The sequence below is a fragment of the Lathyrus oleraceus genome, chromosome 7 (genome assembly GCF_024323335.1).
Source record: "Lathyrus oleraceus cultivar Zhongwan6 chromosome 7, CAAS_Psat_ZW6_1.0, whole genome shotgun sequence".
In the NCBI taxonomy this organism is placed as follows: domain Eukaryota; kingdom Viridiplantae; phylum Streptophyta; class Magnoliopsida; order Fabales; family Fabaceae; genus Lathyrus; species Lathyrus oleraceus.
In genome coordinates, this window is record NC_066585.1 from 451,394,666 (window position 1) to 451,400,665 (window position 6,000).

Sequence of the window (6,000 nt, forward strand, 5' to 3'; positions counted from 1 at the left end):
ACTCACTCAAAGAAGTGAGAGAGATACCACATATTCACCCAAAACTTTAAGGTGATAGTTGTATGGGTCCTCTTATTTATAAAATCCTCAACCTCTACTTTTCTAAGCAATGTGTGACTTATAACTCTCATTTGTTTCTCCACATAACTCACACTTGTTTCTCAACAATCTCCCCCTCAAGTGTGAATCCATCCACTATGCTTTCCCTCAAGCGGAAGTTCTTTCATCCACATGCTTGTGCCGTCAGTGAAAGACACCCTTATCTCATATGGAAATTTCAACAGGACACACTGCCTGACCACCATTTCAAGAAGACTTTCAATACAAGGAGTCGGTCCCTTACTCGAACCGGAATCTGATACCACCGATGGGTCATCATAAATGGAAAACATTTACATTGAGTCAAACACTCACCTAAAGGTCAAAGACTCACCCAAACAAGTGAGAGAGACACCACATATTCACCCAAAACCTTAAGATGATAGGTGTGTGAGCCATCTTACCTATAAAGTGTTCAATCTCCATTTTTCTAAGCAATGTGAGACTTATTGTGAGTGCATTATCCTTTTAGAAATGTTTTGAATTATGTCAAAACTAGGACACATAGTATTTGATATAGATTGGAACTTATCCTCTATGTCTAGATGTGCATTTTCATCTTATGACACTTAAAATCATGTTAGATAGATTTTTACAAGTCAAAATTATAGTTTTATAAGAAAAACAAGGTTATACATCGACACATTCAAGTTATAGGTCGACACATACTGAAGGCTTTTTCAAAATCAAAGTTGCTTCCTTGTATGTGTCGACACATAAGGCTCTTAGGTCAACACATAACATGTGTAGGTCGACACATGATCACTTGAGGTCGATGCATGCTGAGCTCTTGGAAAAGCCAAGGTATCTACCTGCTATAGGTCGATGCATAAGGTCCTTAGGTCGATACATACTGTTTCAAACTCCAAACTTGTAATTTTTCTAAAAAATTGTTTTTTTGTTATTTCTTTTTTACACACAAACATATATATTTACATTCATGCATCCTTTTCAAAAAAATGAAACCAAGAATATACAAAGAATTTTATCATCATCGTTAACCTTGTTCTATGCATACACATAACCATTACACATAATCATTGTTGTTGGGTGCCATCTAGATACAAGCTTGATAAGGTCCAATTTAGGATTTATATAATCAAATTGTGTTGAGATTTCTTTGAGGGTTTCATTGATAAAACCAGTTGGGGTTTTACCTCCAAGATCAAGGGTGATTTAGGGGTTTTAGCACAAGATTTTACAAGTTGGAGTCAACCGAGTGAAATTTTTGAAGAAAAGAGTTTTTGTCAAAGGAGTAATAGAGCCGGAAGATCAATTGGAAATCTTTGGGACACTTGATCTTGAGTAAGATGAAGGAAAGAGAAGAAGATATAATCAATATCAAACTTAGGATTTAGGGGATTTGGGTTTCTATTTCTCTCTTGTATATAACTTTTACAAATTTTAATTGAATATCTCAATTCCATTTAGAATTGGGGGAAGACGTACCTATAGTGAGGACAATTGGGGAACTGCCTAAACAAATCCTTGCGCTCTTTCTTTCTCTCTCTCTTTCTCACTCACTTTACATTTTGTAAAAATTCATTTAGTGTGCAATTTCATATACTGATAACTATGCTTGTGTTAAAGTATTTCAAATATTTTTGTAAGATAATTGTAATCTATAAAATTACAATTGGTCTTCACATCAACAACACAATAGAAAAATCAGACTAATGTTTATTGCACACAAAGTATTTGATAAATTGTCTTAGTCAATTTTTTGTTTCCTATTTATTTGGAAATTTGATTATCAAAGTGTTAATTGTTCAAACGTTATTTTGAAAAATATATTGATTTGTTTTCTCATCATTGTTATACGCTTATTTCATTTCTTTACGGTTTAATATGCATATCTGATTCTTTCGATAACGGTTTGGGATAGACGAGTTTCGATCCTAAATAGCTTTTGCTTGCAATATAAAATACTTTTAAAAATAGATTTTTAATTAAAAAAATATTTGCGATCTATTTAACCCCCCCCCCCCCCCCCCCCCCCCCTTTAGATCGTTTTCCTCATCTAACAAGTGGTATCATGAGCACCAGTTTATCTTGTGCTTCAAAATTGCTTATTAGATTATGGATCTCAAACCTAAAGGGGCATATAATAGAGCGCTTGTTTCAATGTCGAAAACTAAGGTTATTAGAAGGATTGTATGCGTGTCCATATCAATTTTATTGATAGAAATGTGTGGAATGCCATCATAAATGATCATTTTCAAATTACTATGACCAATGTGGATGGTGTTGTTGTACCTAAACCGAAAGCCCAATGGAATGAAGATGATGAGAAAAAGTGGTTATGTTATTGGAAAGCAAGAAATATTCTAATATCCACTTTAGGAGTTGATGAATATTATCATGTTTCTCACTACACGACTGCTAAAGCTATGTGGGACTCATTGCAAGTTGCCCATGAGGGTACACATGAAGTTAAATAAGATAGAATCAATACTTTGAACTAAGAGTTTAAACTCTTTCATATGAAGCATGGTGAAACCATATTTTTCGATATGCAAAAGAGGTTCACTCATCTTGTAAACTATTTGAATGCACTTGGTAAGCCGAATTCCAATGAAATTGCTACTCACAAAATTTTAAGATGTCTTAATAGTGAATGACAATCGAAGGTCACCATAATCAAGGAAGCCAACAACCTCTTGACATTATATATTAATACTTTGTTTGTAAAGCTTGAAGAACATGAGAAAAATCTCATTTGTTTGGAGAAGCATGAGAAGAAGATTAAGAAGGAAAAGAACAAGGAAAATGAGGTAAACAAGAAGTCAATTGCTCTGGTGGCTTCTAGTTCTAATTCCTCTACTATACCCATCACCACCATATCTTCATGGGATTTTTTAGTATCTTTTATCTTGCCTTTAATATTTAGAAGTGTTCAAATCAAACTATCACATACATTTTTCTCTACATGCATCACATCAATACAATGTGTTACATAAAGACTAGAGCAATATGGAAGATCAAAGAACACCGACCTCTTTTTCTAACTATTTTTCTCCACAGTCCCTTTTTGCTTACCTTTTAGTTTCTTTCCAAAGACAACCTTAATGTGTTGTTGTCTTTTACAAACTTCCTTCCCGACTAAGGGCTTTAGAGCAAAATCAGTCTCATGCTCTCCATTAAAAACCTTCTACAATCTACGGTATGGATTATTAGGTCTTAAAAATTTCTGATGCCCAAGATAAGCCGTCTTTTTTCCATTTTGTAATTGGTGGTGGAATGTATTAAATCCACATATAGGACATCTTTTATGCCCCTTGGCGTTGTACCCAGACAAATTACCGTATGCTGGAAAGTCATTGGTTGTGCAAAACAACATGGTACGCAACTTAAAGTTATCACTTGTATACACATCATCAACATCAACACATTCCATCCACAAAAGTCTTAAATCATCAATAAATGAAGTTAAAAAAATATGAATGTTATTCCCTGGTTGTTTTGGACCCAAAATCATCATTGATAACATCATATATTTGCGCTTCATGCATAACCATGGAGATAAGTTGTAAATCATGAGAAGAACAAACCATGGCGTATGTTAGGACTCAAATTAATAAAAGGTTTCATTTCGTCGGTGGCAAGTCCAAGCCTAAGGTTCCTCGATTCTAGTGCAAAATTTGGAAACAAGGAATTAATTTTCTTCCATTGAAATGAATTCAACTACATGGCAAATTTTTTCATCATACACTCTTTCATATACATGCCATATAGTATTATTTCCGTCATTTACATTAGCAAACAATCTCCTAAACCTTTGAGTTACCGGTAGGTACCATATCACCTTGGAAGGAACACCTTTTATAGTTACATTGTCGTCGTGTTCAACACCACTAGCCTTCTTCTTATAGTGTGACTCCCCACATCTCGGGCACTACTTCGAATTTTCATATTCTTTCCTATATAATATGCGATCATTATGACATGCATGTATTTTGACATGATCCAAACTCATTGAACACAATATCTTTTTCCTCATAACTACGGTCCAATAACGAGTTACCTTCTGGAAGCATTTCTTACAACAATTCAAGCAATTCATTGAACATTCTATTCGTCCATCCACCTCTTGCCTTAAGATTAAATAGTCTTAACACAATTGAAAATCTTGTAAAACTTTTGCATCCCGGATACAACGACTCTTCCATGTTTTTTGCAAAATATCTACCACATTAGCATTCTTGAAAGCATCTATCCTAATATCATGAATCATATCTTCTAGAGTATCATTCATAAATTCATCATCATCTTCAATTGTATGTGACAGAGGTCTTTTTTGTCATTCACCGTGCCATATCCATTTTGTGTAATTTTGAATAATTTCATCACAACCTAAATGATTGAATATTTCATCCCTTGGATGTTTGTGCATATTTCGGAAAATTTTACAAGAACACAAAAAATCCCCTTCTTCTTAGGAAGGTTTATTTCCGTGAAATCAAGAAATTGAATCACTCAATTCTCATACTCTTTACTTAATCTATTGACTTTCGTCCAACTACGATCCATAATCACATACAACTTCTAAAAATAAAATGAAAATATTAAACAACCAACAATAACTACCATAACAACAAAAAATATCATAACAACATTATAGTAAATAATATAAGTCTCAAAAACCATAATAATAACAACAACAATCACATACGGTAACAACATCAACGACTGAACAACAACAACAACAACAATAACGACGACGACGACCTACAACTATAACATCAACGACGAAAACAACAAATATAGTAATAGAGAATTTATACATACTAGAATTGTGATTAGAGGCTCAACGAAGAAGAATTTGAGCTTACTTCCTCCTTGGAGAAGAAGGGTGGTGGTACTGAGCCTTGAGAAACTCCTTTGTTCGCTGGAGAAGAATGAGTTTCTTTCATTTGCTAGGGCGCAAAAAGTGAATGAGATAAAACATTATAATCCTGAAGGAATAAAAATTGTTTTTATAGTTTTTATCTCGGTTTCTTCAACAACTGAGGGATAATATTCGATGTAAAATGTATAAATCAATGATGTCCTTTTAGTTGTAAATAAAACATAAAATTGCAGGAGTTGGGAATCGAAGCTCAAACACTGAACAATACTTTAACTCAGTTTTCGTAGAAAATCGAGGTGAAAGATAAAGTTTTTTTAAAAAATATATATAGCGCGTTTCAGGTCATTTGACCTCGATTTTTCAATAACTGATGTGAAATTTTCGTCATGAAATGTAGTATTTGTAGTAGTGCTTGTTCTCTCTCTCTCTCTCTCTCTCTCTCTCTCTCTCTCTCTCTCTCTCTCTCTCTCTCTCTCTCTCTCTCTCTCTCTCTCTCTCTCTCTTCATTTTGTGAATTCATTTAGTGTGCAATTTCATATATATTTATAATTATGTTTGTGTTGAAGTATTTCAAACTGTTTTGTAAGATGATTGTAATCTATAAAATTGCAATTGGTCTTCACATCAACAACACAATAGAAAAATTAGTCTGGTATTCATTGCATACCAAGTGTTTAATAAATTGTCTTACTCAATTTTTTGTTTTCTATTTCTTCGAAAATTGATTATCAAAGTGTTAATTGTTCAAACGTTATTTTGAAAAACATATTGATTTGTTTTCTCAACATCGTTATACGTTTATTTTATTTCGTTACAGTTTAATACGCATATCTGATTCTTCGGATAACGGTTTCGGATAGACGAATGTCGATCCGCAATAGCTTTCGCTTGTCATAGAAAATATTTATTTATTTTTAAAATTTAATCAAAATTTTATTTGCAATCTATTCAGCCCCATCTAGTTCGTTTTCCTCATCTAACCGTTAGAATTCACACTTGTTTCTCAACCGTTGTTAGAAAAATAACAAAAAAATAACTTTCTACGCACGTGA